General features: G+C 36.6%; 1 protein-coding gene and 1 pseudogene across 2 annotated transcripts in view; one reads left to right on the plus strand and one right to left on the minus strand.

Moving 5' to 3' along the window:
* CTNNA3 (catenin (cadherin-associated protein), alpha 3) overlaps positions 1-18,525 on the minus strand; it is a 518,663-nt gene that overhangs the window by 16,285 nt on the left and 483,853 nt on the right. The window lies entirely within an intron of this gene.
* Positions 1,835-2,484, plus strand: LOC105501042 (annotated as a pseudogene). The gene has a single exon (XR_001000126.1). The product of XR_001000126.1 is annotated as a peptidyl-prolyl cis-trans isomerase A pseudogene (transcript).

Below are 18,525 nucleotides of genomic sequence, written 5' to 3' on the forward strand. Positions count from 1 at the left end.
CAAAATGCAGAAATCACCGGTCTTCTGTGTCCTTCGCGCTGGGAGTTGGAGACTGCAGCTGTTCCTATTCGGCCATCTTGCTCCGCCCCCCAGTACTGTTAAATGTCTATATTACCCAAAGTGATCTACAGAGTCAAAACAATCTATGTCAAAATTCTAACAGTATTCTTCAAAGAAATAGAAAAAACAATTCTAACATTCATACAAAACCACAAAAGACCACAAATAGCCAAACAATCTTAAGAACAAAACTGGAGGGATCACACTTCCTGATTTCAAAGTATATTACAAAGCTATAGCAATCAAAACAGTATAGTACTAGTATAAAAACATACATAAACACCATTAGAATAGAATTAAGAGCCCAGGAATAAACACACACATATACAGTCAACTAATATTCGATAAAAGCACAATGGGGAAAGAATAGTCTCTTCAATAAATGGTGCTGGGAAAACTGAATATTTACATACAAAAATAAAATAAAATTGGACCCTTATCTACATCACTCACAAAAATTAATTTGAAATGGATAAAAGACATAACTGTAATACCTGAAACTATAAAACTCCTAGAAGAAAACAGTGGGTAAAAGATTCTTGACATTGGTCTCGACAATGCCTTTTTGGATGACACCAAAAGCACAAGGAACAAAAGCAAAAAGATTTAAGTGGGACTACATCAAACTAAAAATCTTCTGCAAAGCAAACAACGAACAAAATGAAAAGGCAACACACAGAAAGAATGGGAGAAAATATTTGCAGACCACGTATTCAATATGGGGTTAATATCCAAAATATAGTAGGAACTCACACCACTCAATAACAATATAATAATAACAATAATCCAATTAAAAATAAGTAAAGGCCCTGAATAGACACTTCTGAAAAGAAAACACACAAAAGGCCAATAGTGCATCAAAAGTTCTTCAATAGCACTGATCATCAAGGGAAATACAACTCAAAACCACAATGAGATATTACCTCAGACTTGTTAGGATGGATATTATTAAAAAGACAAGAGATAATATGTATTTGAGAAGATGTGGAGAAAAGGGAACTTTTGCACACTGTTGGTAGGAATGTAAATTGATACAATCATTATGAAAAAAAGTGGGGAGATTCCTCAAAAATTAAATATATAACTACCACAAGATCTAGCAATTCCACTTCTGAATTTATATCTGAAGGAACTAAGTAACTCAAAGAGACATCTTCACTCCCACATTCATTCCATCATTATCACAATAGCCAAAACATGGCAACTACCTAAGTGTCTGTAAATGAATGAATGAATAAAGAAATGGTCATATATATGTATATATACAACTGCTTACAATAGAATAGTATTCAGCCATAAGAAATGAAGGAAATCTTGCCATTTGTGGATGAACCTGGAGGGCATTTTGCTAAGTGAAATCAGCCAGACACAGAAAGACAAATACAATATGATATCACTTATATGTAAAATCAAACAGTTTCGATTTGACATAAATCATAAAAACAGAGTGAAGCAGCAGTTGGCAAGGATGAGAGGGTGTGGGAAATGGGGAGATGTTGACCAATGGGGGCAAACTTTCAGTTATAAGATAAACAAGCTCTGGGGATCCAATGTACAACATAGATGGTAATGGATATGTTAATTAACATGATTGGAGTAATAATTACACAATGCACATGTATATAAAATCATCACATTGTATACCTTTAATATATACATTCTTTATTTGTCAATTGAATATTTAAAATTGTTTTAATTCAAATTTTTAAAACAAAACAATTATTTTAAAAACTTTTGGCTTTGCAGACGCTGCTGCCGAGGAAATTGCTGCACTACTAGACATGGTCAACCCTATCGTGTTCTTCGACATTGCCGTCGATGGCGAGCCCTTGGGCCGCGTCTCCTTCAAGCTGTTTGCGGACAAGGTTCCAAAGACAGCAGAAAATTTTCGTGCTCTGAGCACTGGAGAGAAAGGATTTGGTTATAAGGGTTCCTGCTTTCACAGAATTATTCCAGGGTTTATGTGTCAGGGTGGTGACTTCACATGCCATAATGGCACTGGTGGCAAGTCCATCTATGGGGAGAAATTTGAAGATGAGAACTTCATCCTAAAGCATACAGGTCCTGGTATCTTGTCCATGGCAAATGCTGGACCCAACACAAATGGTTCCCAGTTTTTCATCTGCACTGCCATGACTGAGTGGTTGGATGGCAAGCATGTGGTCTTTGGCAAAGTGAAAGAAGGCATGAATATTGTGGAGGCCATGGAGCACTTTGGGTCCAGGAATGGCAAGACCAGCAAGAAGATCACCATTGCTGACTGTGGACAACTCGAATAAGTTTGACTTGTGTTTTATCTTAACCACCAGACCATTCCTTCTGCAGCTCAGGAGAGCACCCCTCTACCCCATTTGCTCGCAGTATCCTAGAATCTTTGTGCTCTCGCTGCAGTTCCCTTTGGGTTCCATGTTTTCCTTGTTCTCTCCCAGGTATTAAGCCTAGTACCCATTCATTATTTTCCAGAGTTAAGTTTATGATTATGAAATAAAAACTAAATAACAAAATAATAATAATAATAATAATAAATAAAAATAAATAAAAAATAAAAACTTTTAAGTCGGGGTACCTGTTCATGTTTGTTATACAGGTAAACTTGTGTCATGAGGGTTTGTTATACGGATTATTTTGTCACCAGGTATTAAGCCTAGTACCCATTCATTATTTTCCTGAACCTCTCCCTCCTCCCACCCTCCGCCCCCATTAGGCAGCAGTGTCTGTTGTTTCCCTTTATGTGTTCTCATCATTTAGCTCCCACTTACAAATGAGAGAATGCAGTATTTGGTTTTCTGTTACTGCTTTGGTTTGCTCAGGAGAATGGTCTCCAGCTCCACCCATGTTCCTGCAAAGGACATAATCTCACTCTTTCTATGGCTGCATAGTATTCCATGATATATGTGTATGAGATTTTCTTTATCCAGTCTATCATTGGTGGGCATTTAGTTTGATTCCATGTCTTTGCTCTTATGAATAGTGCTGCAATGAACATATGTGTGCATGTGTCTTTATGACAGAATGATTTATATTCCTTCGGGTCAAATAGAATTTCTGTTTTTAGGTATTGAGAAATTGACACACTACTCTCCACAATGGTTGAACTAATTTAGGCTCACACTAGCAGTATATAAGTGTTCCTTTTGCTCCACAACCTCGCCAACATCTGTTATTTTTTTACTTCAGATAATAGCCATTCTGACTGGTGTGAGATGATAGCTCATTGTAGTTTTGATCTGCATTTCTCTAAGATCAGTGATGCTGAGCTTTTTTAAAACTATGTTTGTTGGCTACATGTATGCCTTCTTTTGAAATGTGTCTGTTCATGTCCTTTGCCCACTTTTTAATGGGGTTGTTGGAAAACAAACTGAACATACTTTACAATATAACCCAGCAATTGCACTTCTTGGTATTTGCCCAAATGAGTCAAAAACATGTCTACACAAAAACCTTCACATGGATGTTCATAGCAGCTTATTCATAACTGCCAAAACTTGGAAGCAACCAAGAGGTCCTTTAGTAGGTAAATGGATAAACTGTGGTACATCCAGACAATGGAATATTATTCAGCACTAAAAATAAATGAGATACCAAGCCACAAAAAGACATAGCGGAAACTTAAATGCATATTACTACATGAAAGAATCCCATATGAAAATGGTGCATCTGTGTAATTCCAACTATAGTATATGACATTCTAAAAAGGGAAAAACTATGGAGACAGTAAGAAGTCAGTGGTTGCCAGCAGTTAGCAAGGAGGGATGGATGAACAGGCAGAGAACAGAGAATTTTTAAAGCAGTAAAAATACTCTACATGATAATAACGGTGGATGAATTTCATTATACATTTTTCCAAGCCCACAGCATGTACAACACTAAGAGTGAACTCTAATATAAACTAGAGATTGTGGGTGATAACAACATGTCAGTTTAGGTTCATCAATTGTAACAAATGCACCACATTTGGGGGATATTGATAATGGGGAGGCCATCCATGTGTAGGAGCAGGGCATCAGAACACAATGGGGGAAATCTCTGTACATTTCTGTTAATTTTGTTGTTAATCTAAAACTGCTCCAAAAAAAAGTCTTAAAAATAAGAAAAAAATTAGTATTACAGAAAAGTCATCTAGCCTTTCTTTAATACTAAAGGGTTGGAAGCCTTTTATTTAATACTAATATTCCCTATATCTGTACTCCATGTAAGGTTGCTGATTTTATATCTTAGGATGGGAAGAATCAAAATGGAACATCTGGTGGCCAGAAATCAAAATCACTTAAAATTAGCAGGGATGACAGCAAAAGAACAAAGGAGTCCAGTGCATTTAAAGGAGCTCATACTATTTAGTTCCGATTGAGTATTATTTGGACATGTTGAGTCTGGGGAGCCATTAATTCATAATGCTACTCAAAAGGTAAATTATAAAAACATTTTTACTAACGGGATAAATATGGATACTTATCTTTAAAAAAAAAAAGAAGAAGAAAATAAAGACATATGACCTAAAAGTATCAGGGCTTTTTCAGTGGAGCTCTGGAGTCAGAAAAACTGAACATGAATTTTGGTTCCCTACTCATATTGGGAAAGTGGTTTCAACTGCTGAAGCCTTTATTCCATCCCTGGTAGAATGAGGAAAATAAAACCTACACCTACCATATAGAACTTTACTTAATGTAGCTTTATAACGTGTTTTAATATCTGGGATGGGTGGGCGGAATAGGCTCCACCTCAGTGGTTTCCTTGCTAATGTTATTTTCTGCATTTAAACACACTACCATCTATACGTGATGAATAAAACCATAGACCCATATGAAGGAAGCAGTTTTTCCTAAACAGAACACTCCAACAGACCATACAGATGTGTATCATTCCACCAATATTTATTAATCATCCAATATATTTCAGATTCTGAACAAGGCTGTGACCATGCCTTACCAGGACATGCAGAACTTATACACAATCTTAAACAAGCTGAAGCACAAAATCAATATTTTGGTTGGAAAAAGTTTTCTGTATTTTAATAACACGATGGAATAAATGCTATTCATCATTCACATACTCTATATTCTCTGATGGGATTGACCTGATTTACACTAAAAATACTCAAAGTCTTACACCTATTCTCCAAAGTGAAATTGCCTATCAAACGAGATGCAGCTATGATTATAATCAAGTACTGACATTCTTCACAAAAACATATGCTATGCTTCACGTTGAGAGCAGCAGAAATAATAAGCACATAGCATAAGTAATGTTTCTCAAGCAACTACATTATCAATCTTCAGAATGAGTGATAAAAGTGGAATGAAATTTTTCCTTATGATTACCAACAGAAAATGCTATTGAGAGACCTCACAGACTCCCTTTTGTGTAGTATATTTCTTGTTTTAATGCATTTCCACTTAATCTAAAGAATAGAAGCTTTAGATATAAAAAAGTCTTATTAAAAAGGCAAAATGTGAAAAATAAAGTAAATTAGCAAGATGATCAACACAAATTATTTGTAGTACTTTGGCAAATTAGTGTAATCTACACATACAAATTTAAATACATACTTAGCTATAGTAAGTCAAAGGGTACCTAACTTGCATTTTGTTGTGTATCAATTAGAACAGAAAAAAAGCAAATATTTTAGACACCCAATATACTTATCAATTAAATATAATACGTACAGACTCCTTTAAAAATCTTCTAAGTAATGAACATACACTATTTAAATAGCCCTAATACTGTAATGATGGTTAAACCAGAACAGTGATAAAAATTTCATTCATCTGCTTTCACTCATTTCACCTAAGGTAGTAACCTCTTCTCCTAGGCATATTTCCGTCAGTTAAGCAAACCAGTCTATGCACAGCACCACACATCGTGAATTCTTTCACTTTTATCTTTTTATATCAATAATATGATAAACCTTGACGGATTCTCCTATTTTCACAACCTCCGCATAAAAGGATAGTAACACAAGCACCTCCAGGAATCTGTTGACTTTGTTGTAATATTGAATATTATATTGAATTAATCTTACCATAATATTGTAGATTGAGGCAATATATATTAATGAAGGAGCTTTTGTGATTGATTATCTGTTTGGAAATATGTGTTTACATGTTTGTGTTTTACAAGGTCTGTATTTAAAATGTGTAAAAAATCCTAAAAATATAGAAGCAACAGTGATTAACTTATTCTGTCTACATTGAACTTAGAGAAAATACAGATGATTTTTATACACAATGAGATGGTTATTAAAAATAAAGTATATGCCCCAATATTTTTAAGTATATTAAATCTTAATTTCTCAGTAACGTCACGTGTGTCCCACCTTCTATGTCCATGAGGTTTATGATTCCGAGCCTAAATGACTACAAATCTGCAAAATTTAAACAAACATTTGAATAGTTCCTGTCATTTCTGAGGTTTATGTCAATTGTTATTCCCATGGAGTTCTCCCAGAAAACAATTTCATCAACAAAGAAGAAAAGGTACGCAGGGGGCAAACGGAAAAAATAAGTAATCCCAATTGTGCTCTATTTTTGTTTGATTCTACCTTTCACTTCTGTCTATAATTATGTCCTTTGGGAGAAATAGCAGGTTAAGCACAAGCCCTGGATTCATGGGTGAATAGTGCACCAGAGTAGAGCATTAAAACAAGTAGCCGATATGGCGCAGTCATAGCTTGCAACTGTAAAACTCTCAAAGTCATGTCTGCTCTAGAATTCCTTAACAATGATGAGTGTGAAAATGACTGCTGGGTGGTGACAACTTCTCAATAACAGCATCCTTAAGATATTCTTGATGTGGTCCCTGATGTCTTCCCCATATTCTCTAGAGTACTGCTGTTTAAGGATTCTGGGTATTCTGAACATTTTGAAGTTACAACCAACTAAAGATGTTCTTGGCATGAAAAGAGTTAAAAATCTCCTCTTTTCCTACAGTTTAATATCCAGTTAAATAGAAATTAACTCAAATGTTTCTAAGTCATTTTCCAGTTAACTAGGGCTTAAGAAAAAAATTGCTCTAGTCATTGTGTTTAATTTTACTTTAGGACATATGAACCTATAAGTGCCATAAAATCATCATTTTGGAGTCTACATAAAGCTATATTGTCTTGGTAAGAAATTGCGAAGAAACTGTATTGACTCTAAAGTACACTCTGGAGTACTGTCCAAAAGAGTATTCTATGTTGATGAAAATTTTCTGTATCTACAATGGTCAACATAGTAGCTACTGAACATCTGAAATTTGGATAGTACAAGTAAGAAACTGAATTTTTAGTTTATTTAATTATGACTAATTTAATTTTAAATTGAAAAGCCACATGTGAGTAGTGGCTACCACATTGAATAGCACAACTCTTGAAGTTGATTTTCATTTTATTTTCCATATGAGATTGTGCCAGGATAAGTTGTGATATCCTTTAGGTACCTAGATGGTTGATGGTTGATTGATTGTGATTAAAAACACTATTTCCCTAAACAAGTGGGTATCTTTGGAGAAAGCACTGGTGGAGGATAAAAGTTTAAGCTGTTGCCAGTCACTAAGGCCTTACTTTATCAGATCCTTTTCCCTAATGACTAGTTGAGAATGAGTTAGACTAAACAAGAGGCAGCTCCAGAGAATATGAGTCACAATGTGGAAGGACAGGAAGCAAGTCTTGTGTGGCTAGGATTTAGAGATATGGAGCATCAGTGGGAAGATAGGGAACAGATACTCTGAGAAAAAAGAACTCTGAGAAGGAAAATGGAAAGGGTGATCAAAGGCAACATTCATCTATTTCACAGTTTAATTCATTCTGCTCCATTTTATATCCTTCTCTTATTAATGAAGGATGTTGCTGGTACTGTTCTTATAAAGTGTCGATGCAAGACTGAAAATGTCAGTCCCTGGCTTAATATCCTTTCCAAATTGAGAACACCTGTAGAAAAATCAACTGTTCATGCACTTTACACTGTTCAGATTTTTTGCTTTGCTAGTTATATAATGACATACTCAAAAGTTGGTCAGGAAAATGTTAAACCAAGATCATTCCTTCTGCTATACTTTGATATTTATAGTCTTTAAAATTTTTACCAAAGAGCCTTATTTTTTCCCTTGGTGCTTTATCAATATGATTTACATTTTTCATTCTATGAAGGAACAAGAACATGTGCAATATAGGAAGGAGGGAAAGATGGAGGAGGAGAAAGGAAGGACAGAAAGAGGAGGGAGATGTAAAAAAAATAAGGTAAAGGGGGAAGGGAAAGAGGAAAGGGGATAGAAGGAGTATGGAGAAGGGGACTGACAGGACAGAAGAGGAGGAATGGAGAAAAGAGATTGGAAAAGAGAAAAAGTGACAAAAAAAGAAAGTAAAAGAGAAGAAACAGTTTGCTAAAGGCTCTTGTGTCATTCACATTGACAGTACTAAAACCAATATGCTTCTGTGTTTCATGATTCAAAAGAACATTTAAGTGATAAAGGGATAACGGTGGAGGTACCTGACAATTTAGCCAAATAAAAATCCAGCTTTCATCACTATAGAAAATTGTAAATGACTACAAGTTTTCTCTTTTTTGATTTTTTTTTTTTTTTTTTGAGACGGAGTCTCACTCTGTTGTCCAGGCTGGAATGCAGTGGCACAATCTTGGCTGTCTGCAACCTCCGCCTCCCAAGTTCAAGCAATTCTTCTGCCTAAGCCTCCCGAGTAGCTAGGACTACAGGTGCCCACCACCACGCCTGGATAATTTTTTGTATTTTTAGTAGAGACAGGATTTCACTGTGTTAGCCAGGATGGTCTCGATCTCCTGACCTCATGTTCCACCCGCCTTGGCCTCCCATAGTGCTGGGATTACTGGCATGCGCTACCACGCCCAGGCTTGGTTTTTGTATTTTTATAAAGTGCAGGTGTTCAGCATGTCCCTTCCTGAACTTTACAATATTCACATAGCTTTGGCAAATGGGATGTGAAACAACATTCAAAATGAAATTAATGTTGAAAGAATAGTATCATTCATAACTAGACTATTTTTCAAGTAGATATTGATCTTATGCAGTGGGATGTGCTATTAAAGAGCATAAACTACACCTTTTAAATTTAACAATACATAATGCCATTGAGGAAAATCCCATCACCGAACACCATTCCAGACTTTTCTTATCAGGATATTATAAAAACACTACTTAACTATTATGACTACCAAGCAAAAGTATGGTAAGAACACTTTGTCCCTTTTCTTTGCAGACAGGAAAAATCCATTGAATATGAAGGCCAAAATCTCTGAGAAGGAGTGCTTCATCTAGAGAGACAAGCACGGGCACATATCACAACAGCTAACAGGAGAGATATATTGGGTCCTGATGAAAACTAATATAGGAAGAAATGAGCTGAATTTTTTCTGCACCCTGGATGAGAAATGATTAAATTTAAAGGGTTTTTTAATTAACTTAGTTGTGACCTTGCCTGCTATTCCATATTTGAAGATCTGGTGGTGGGAAAGTATGTAGAAACTTCAAAATATGCTCAGGAATGCATGATTTAAAAATAGAAACTCTTACTATTGATAAAAAGAGAAGAGCATCCAACTTCTCAATTTAAGGGGACTTCTCAAGTAAAGAAGGGCCGTTTAATACTCTCTAAAGAAGGCACAAAATTCCTATAGAACCAAGATTCTTGGTTGATACCGCCTCTGCATCAGCACCAAAATTCTCCCTCTAACCATGGGTGGTTCCAAGGAGGCACCTTGGTAAACTGCAGCCTGCCTGAATGAGGTAAAGTGATCCCATCTCCAAATCAACCCACACAAGGAAGGCCAGGAGTAGGAGTCTATATCAAGTCAAAATTCTTTAATGCTTTCCCAAGCTCAAGCCATGACCCCCAAATATGCCCACAAGTCATATACCAGGTAAACAATACTGTTCAGCCCATTGCCCTTTCCTCATTAACTCCCCCAAAACCCAAAAGACAGTCATGCATGCACTTTTCATTCACTTTTACAAAAAACAACTGTAATGTGAACACCATACACATTACACCTTGTTACAAATATTTTAAGCCCCATATTTAGGTTAGAAATATTAAGACTTAGAAATTCATAAGCATTAGAAAGCATCAACTAAAATGGACTATTCTCACTACCTTCAGTTTAATGTGTCTCAGTATGTGTTTCCTCCTGTTTTTTCATCGAAGCGTCCATTGACCCCAACTGAAGCTCTCCCTGTCTCTGAGTCACTCATCTGTTTGGCTGTATCTATTTATCACATTGCTTCATCCATCACCAAAGTTCCTACTCTGCATTGGGCTTCCCTCCCTGTCTGTAAGACTGACTCAACACTCACATGACTAAGATAGTAATGTGAGGAAAAAAAATAATGTCAGACTCATTCTAGGCATGGAAGAAGCAAGCCACTATGCCTATTAGGGACAGCATGGTTTCCATGTGAAACAAACAAGATTAATCTACCTCCCATAATGCAACTACCTTTTTTCAAAACTCGTGGACATTGTCAGGCTGCTTAACAAATATACCTTCCAACAGCTGCATAGCAGATCCATGCATCTGTACGGTATATATTTGCACATGCTGCTTTTCCATCTGCAGGACATGACATATGCCAACTGATTGGCTTAGAGTAGGCTTGAAGAGTCGTCAGAGTGTTGGGAGACACCTTATGTCTATTCTTTGCTTTCCATTTTTTCCTTTTGCTCTGAGGCTTTTAGGCTTTGCTCTTTTGGATCCTGCCTACTAAATTATTCATTTAACTTCAAGTGGTCATTTGTGGCTAATGAGGCTGAGATTTTTGTGAACATATAACTTGCACTTAGTCCATACTGATTAGATGTCAGTAATCAACCTACAGGCTTTACTTTAATTGCAATTATATCCTCCATTTCACATGTTAAAAGTAGAGTTCGTATCAGGTGATGGGAACTAAGCAGAGTCCAAGTCAACCTGAAAGAAGCCAAAAGATTCATCCACGACTAGCAATGTGATTTGAAAGGCTCAGTGCAATGTGCAAGTATAAGGCACCTTGTTCAAAATATATTCAGAATTTTAATATAGCAAACTCAGGTAATTAAACCAAATATGAGACCCTTCTATCTGTGAGACACACCCATGAAGAGAGTCCTGGATTTGTCAAAGAAAACATAAGACATTTTTGCCATTTCTTTTAAATGTTAATCATGCTTATTATAAAAACTATTATGTTGGCAATATTTTCTTCAAAGTCAATAGTATCTTCATCAAAAAATTTCTTTTTAGAATTTACAAAGACTTTTTTTTCCTTTTCGATTGGTCTCAGAAAACAAGCTTTGAGGTTCTATTCATAACATAAAGTTTAATTCAGTTTCAAAAAATAATTGCCTGATACCCTTCTTGCCTTTCCAAATCTTACTGTAAATACTAAAGTATGAAAATAAAGCCTGTAAATGATAGATTTATGGCTAGATTTGGGAAACCCTAAATCTTAAACTTAGCAGTGAACACCTGACAGTAATGAAGCCATAAGTGCCCACCCTAGGAATAGCATGGCCACTGAACAATGTTCTCCATAATAAAGCCATAATCAATACCCTACAAAGCCAAATGTGGTGCTATACTATGATTCACACTACTAACCAAATTTTATCAAACTGTGTCTTAAAACAAGGAACTCTACAACTTACTACCCTCCATCTCTTCATAAAAGTAAAAACAGATTCCTCTAAATGAAGGCTGGAATTCGCATGACCAAACTAATAAAACCTAATAAAAATTATGTTTTACTAATTTTTTAATGTAAGAATTAATAACTATCATAGGCTACTTCACTTTTCTTGATTTCACCTTACTCTAAGAACATGTCTAATATAAACATCATTCCATTTTGAATAAAGTGCTTTATCCAACAGACTGATCATGCTAGACAGAAAGTTTGCACCAGGTGGCAGAAACAAAAGAAAAGTAACTGTAATATCACCTTACATAATAAATGTAACCTTCCAAACATTTTTTTTGTAATATTATTACGATGGCATCTACAGCTATATAAAAAGGGAACTATGGACATATTTGCTTTAAAAAATACTAGATAATCTTCTGAACTTGGAATAATTCAAACTAACATTCTTTAAATAATATTTATGGAAATAATTGCTTATTTTAGTTTACATACCATATATACTTGTGTTAAAATAATTTACCTCATAAAACTAACTCCAAAAAAATGTATTTGAATCTTCAGAAGCTTGTATCTCTTTCTTTTTGGCTGTCTCCCTTGTTCCATTTCTATCTTACTTCTCCCAATTCAGTTCATCCTCTGATATGATTTGGCTGTGTCCCCACCCAAATTTCACCTTGAATTGTAATAATCCCCATGTGTCAAGGATGGGACCAAGTGAAGATAAATGAATCATGGGGGCAGTTTCCCCCATACTGTTCTCCTGGTAGTGAATAAGTCTCACGAGATCTGATGGTTTTACAAAACGGAGTTCTCCTGAACAAGCTCTCTTGACTGGCACCATGTAAGAAGTAACTTAGCTCCTCATTCGCCTTCCGCCATGATTGTGAGGCCTCCCTAGCCACGTGGAACAGTGAACCAATTAAACCCTGTTTCCTTTACAAATTATCCAGTCTTGGGTATGTCCTTATTAACAGCATGAGAACAGACTAATATGTCCTCCTACTGAAGATATGATGTCACCATTCTTCTAGGCATAGATCCATTGGATATCTAAGCTATCTTGGGCCACTTCCAGTCACTACAACTGTCAGTTCTTTTTTCATACCTATCCCTCTCCCTTCCATTTCAACTCCTTTACTTTGGGTTTTTATTACACTTTACCTGAAATATTATACAAATATCTTGATTTTTCTTGCCTCCATTTAACCCTGCAAAATAATCTGCACATCATGACTGATTAATCTTCCACAATACCTGTTTGATTTTGTCCCTTCCATGATAAAATATTCCTCATTAACAAAGTCCAAATTTCTTAGCTTGACATTCAGTGTGGTTCCTCAAAATCTGGTTTCCAACCAGACTATCTTCTTACCTGTTGCAAATACTGTAGTATGGTATTAATGAGCTTGGGCTGGAAATTCCCATTTCATGACTACAGAAAAGGCGTAGTGACGTTACCTGCAGGAGTAATTGAGGGAGTTGCAAATCTTGTGACAGCTGGAATATGGCTGGTAATACAGAAAAGGAGTGATATTAGTCCTCTCTTTGAAAGAGGAAAATACAAACTTAGGAATGCAACTTTCCTAAGAAGGAAATAGGCTTTTATTAGAAGGAAATGATAAAGCAAATCTCTTAGACCTAAAAGTATTTTTTTCCCAGATATGTACTATGAAATGTCTTGATTCCTACTGATATGGTTTGGATATGGATGTCCCCAACACAAATCTCATGTCAAAATGTAACTACTAATGTTGGAGGAGGAGCTTGGTGGGAGGTGATTAGATCATGGAGGCAGAGTTCTCACGAATGGTTTAGTACCATCTCCCCTTGGTACTGTAGAGTGAGTGAGTTTTCATGAGATCTGGTTGTTTGAAGGTGTATAGTACCTCCTCCCTCTCTCTCTTCCTCCCGCTCCAACCATGTAAGACATGCCTATTTCCCCTTCACCTTCCACCATGATTGAAAGTTTCCTGAGGCTCCCCAGAAGCTCTCATGCTTCCTGTACAGCCTGCAGAACTGTAAGCCAATTAAACCTGTTTTCTTTATAAATTTCCCAGTCTCAGGTATTCATAGCAGTGCAAGAACAGACTAATACAGCTACTAATAAGAAAGCTGAATTTATGAGATCTAAAACAAAGTATGTTGACCTACTGATTAATCAAACTGACGTGACAGTCCTGAAACCACCCAATGGGTTCTTCCCACCCACTGCACAAAGCCAGTTCACTAAGACCACAGCATTGCAATAAAGATTTTAATAGACACGAGGTCAGCTATACCATGTGGGAGACAGAGTTATTACCAAATTAATCTCCTTGAAAATTCAGAGGCTAGGGTTTTTCAAGGATAGTTTGGCGGGACAGGGAGTCAGCTTTTGGGTGGGGCCACGGGACAGATGGGCAGGGGTAGACCATCCTCAGAAATGTAAAAAGATATCTCAAAAGGTCAATCTTAGGCGCTATAATAGTGATGTTATCTGCAGGAGTAACTGGGGGAGTTGCAAATCTTGTGACCTCCAGAATAATGGCTGTTAATTGTTTATGTGTACACCTTAGCAGAATTCAGGATCTTCATCTCTTCTTAATCTGGTGGTCTAAAGTTAGCTTGGCCCTGGCACAGAATAATTAAGGGCAGTTTGGAGGTTAAAGGCCAGATGGGGGTTGGTTATATCAGATCTCCTTCATGTCATAATTTTCTCATGTTTTATTTTTTACAAAGGTGGTTTCAGTCCCAAGTAAGACCAACTTTAATTCTGTTCTGCTATTCATCCTTAATGGTGTGTTCCTGAATGAAGATTTTCTGGCAAATAAGGGGCCTCTTACTAGTAAATAATCTTACTTAGTTCTTACTTACCCACCGAAATTGCAAACTCTCATATATTTATAGGCATCAAAGTTTTGTAAGCCCCCTTTTAGATAACTGTGAAAAGCCATTAAACATTCTACTATCAAAATCTCCCATCCTTCAAGCCCTAGCTCAATTTCCTTTCCATAAAGCCTTCCCTGTTTGCTTCTTGCTAGGTTACAAGAGGCTTGAGAACAGAGTGAAGTGTGGATTCAACAAACATTTATAGAACAGGTACTGTGCTAACAATTTACCCCTCAGTTATACTCACACTTGTATATACATAACAATCTCTGGACTAAAACACAAAAAATGGTTTAAAATACTTGTTTCTGGGGAAAAGGTAAGGATAAATACAGATCTTTAAAAAAGCAAAATATAATTTTCCTTGGGGAAAAGGGAACGACACATTACCATTTACTTTACAAAACCTGTCATGGTGAGTCTTTCTCTGCCCTTTGAAATGTATGTAAATCTTCTTAAAAGCTAAATAGGCTTCTCGCCAGCTTTTCAACCCAAGGATGAAAAGAATCTTGGGAGAATGTCTTTCTCAAGGACCTGGAAGTCATCTCTTTTAAATGTAATCATCAAAGAAGGTAGTGTCCCTATCTCCCAGTTTCTGTGGGAAGGCAGGAGTCTAACTTTGGTGGGTGCCTGGCTGCAAGTTACAAACTTGTCTCCTGTCAAAAACATATAAAAAGTTCCTTTGGACACAGGCAATTAGTGAACAGAGACAGTCATTCAAATTATCAGGTGAGTTTAGGATGAACTATGTATACAAACGGTACTGTCAAGTCCTCTTACTTAAGGAATAGTTATCATTTATCTTGAGAACATGTATCTAATGGGTTGTGTCTCCTAAGCTATACAAAACATTGAGATTTCTTTATGTCTCTATTTTTTAGCTGATTGCCTGTGGTATATATCACATTCTGGTTTAATGCTTATCAATTATAAAATTGTTTTCCTTCGTGAAGCGTGTCCTGGGCTGGCAGGATATATTGTTTTAAATTATATTTCCCCAAAACTCATTGGAGATTACTGTATCATTTAAATTTGTAAATGTGCAAATGTTTTAACTTCTCAGTAAAATGAAAGGAACCAATTAAGAAAAGAAAGAATAAGGAGGGAAATTATGGAAGAAGAAGGGAAAAGAAGGAAAGAAGAGGGAGGTAGGAAGAAAAACAAAGAGCAGGCTAATGGCAAAAACTCAACAAAAAGCACTTCCACTTAGGGAAGAAAAGACCTCCAAAAAAAAATAATAATAAGAGTTTCCAACAGGACTCTAGAATCAGGCTTTAGAGACTGAACATACTGTCTGCGAAGCAATTAAAGGGCAGAATAATCAAGCCAATATCCCATAAAAACTAAAACCCCTTCTCAAAAAATCCCAGCACTTTGGGAGGCCAAGGCAGGATGGATTGCCTGAGGTCAGGGGTTCGAAACCAGTGAGGCCAACATGGTGAAACCTCGTCTCTACTAAAAATACAAAAATTAGCTGGGCGTGGTGGCAGGCACCTGTAATCCCAGCTACTCAGGAGGCTGAGGCAGGAGAATCGCTTGAACTCGGGAGGTGGAGCTTGCAGTGAGCTGAGGTCACGCCTTTGCACTCCAGCCTGGGTGACAAGAGCGAGACTTCATGTCATAACAAAACAAAAATTGTAATGCATAAAAATAACAGATGCAATTTTAAAAGGAAATCAATTCCATTGACATATATAATTTTTTATTCATTATATTAACTAGTGAGATCTAGCAGTAAGCCTAATAACTCTCACAATTCAGACACAGTGATAAGCATACATGATGTAATGTGGTATGAAAATATCTGTAATTTCTATAAGTGACAAAGTCTTAGGTATCATATGCACTGTGGTTTGTATTTAATAATATTAATAACTAAAGTGCTGAATTTCAAATAGAACTTTGTAAAATAAAGAACTATTTTTTTTCCTCATCCACGTCCACAGACACCCGGAATTCTACATATGAATCCCCATGAACTCTAGGTCAAGGACCTCTGTGGGAATTGTAACAGAAATCAGGATGAGTTCTGCTACCAGAAAAACTAGGCAAGTCTACCACAAAAGCCAAGAAGCTTCTGCTCCAAGAAGATAAACTATTTGCTTTGCATATTCTAAAGGACTACCTACATCTGCATATTGTCCTCCCTCTAGTATAATGACTTGACCTAGCACTCATAGAGTCAGAACCTTACAATCTTACAAACCTGCAAGATTACCCGAATACTCAGTCTAACTGAAAAATATACAGCAGCTTATAATACTGTATAATCTAGATTAATGGTTTGGAACATTTAGTGTGCTTAAGGATCACCTGGGAAGGTTTATTTTTGAAAATGATTCATGATCCCATCATCAGAGTATGTCTAAATTGGGGAACAGAAATCTTCACTTTTAACTATCACCCAAAGTGATTCTTATGCAAGTGGTTAGTCACCAAACATTTGAGAAACAACAACAGAATTAGAGTCCCCAAAGTCAACAAACAGAAGAACTTAAGGAAATATAATTAGTATAATTAATATTCTAAAAGAGATTTAAATGTTTATCACAGCTATAAGAACAGCCAGACCGGGCACGGTGGCTCATGCCTGTAATCCTAGCACTTGGAAGGCTGAGGTGGGTGGATCACGAGGTCAGCAGTTCAAGACCAGCCTGGCCAAGATGGTGAAACCACGTCTCAACTAAAAATAAATTTTAAAGAAAAATTAGCCAGGCGTGGTGGCGGGTACCTGCAGTCCCAGCTACTTGGGAGGCTGAGGCAAGAGAGTTGCTTCAACCCGGGAGGCGGAAGTTGCAGTGAGCCAAGATCACGCCACTGCACTCCAGCCTGGGTGAAAGAGCAAGACTCTGTCTCAAAAAAGAAAAAAAAAAAAAAACCACAGAAAACACCACCAATATTCTTGGAAATTTAAAATGGTATTGCAAAAATAAAAACTAGACAGTTGAAGACTTAAAGAGCAGAATGAAAATAGCTAACATCAAAATCAGTGACCAGAAAAGAAAGCCAAAAATTCTCCCAGAATGGAAAGGATATGCAAAGTATGAGACAAAAATTAAAAGCCACAAGACTCATCCAGACAGGCCAACATTCATCTTAATAAGAGTTTTAGAAGAGGAAAAAAATGTGTCTCTGCCTAGAAAAGGGTCTGGAAAATATATACCAAGTCCTTAATTGCAGTTATCACTGGCAGTAAGAATTGAATGGAGGTGAAGTGAAAAGAGACATTAACTTTTTTCTTTATTTCCATAATTGTATAAGAATAAATTCATGTATTCCTTATGAAATTAATCTAGACATGAATAAAATTATTGTCAAAGATACACCAGGAAAATGCTAATAAAAAGGAAGCCAGGAATATCAATATTAACACTAGACAAATTGAATCAGAGTAGACACTATTAAACAAAATAAAGAGGAACATTTTATAATAATAAAAGGTACCTTCCACCAGGAGGTCATAGGAATCAAGAAAACTTCTAAATCTAATAATACAGGGTGTTTTTGTTGTTGTTGTTGCTGTTGTGGTTGAGACAGTCTCTCACTCTGTCACCAGGCTGGAGTGCAGTGGTGCGATCTTGGCTCACTGCAACCTCCACCTCCCAGGTTCAAGAGATTCTCTTGCCTCAGCTTCCCAAGTAGCTGGGTTTACAGGCACACGCCACCGTGTCTGTCTAATTTTTGTATTTTTAGTAGAGACGGGGTTTCACCATGTTGGCCAGGCTGGTCTCAACCTCCTAACCTGGGGTGATTCACCCGCCTCGGTCTCCCAAAGTGTAGGATTATAAGCATGAGCCACCGTGCAGGCCTAATAGAGGTTTTTAAATGTATGGAACAAAATACCACTAGAAATACAAGGAGAAAATGGTATTTTGCTGTAATGTGAAAGACTTCAACTCACCTCTCTCAAACAGGTGAAACAGAAAACAGGAGTAAAAATGAAGACAATTTATTTATTACAATTAAGAA

Source organism: Colobus angolensis, unplaced genomic scaffold, assembly GCF_000951035.1.
Source record: "Colobus angolensis palliatus isolate OR3802 unplaced genomic scaffold, Cang.pa_1.0 Scaffold12, whole genome shotgun sequence".
NCBI lineage: Eukaryota > Metazoa > Chordata > Mammalia > Primates > Cercopithecidae > Colobus > Colobus angolensis.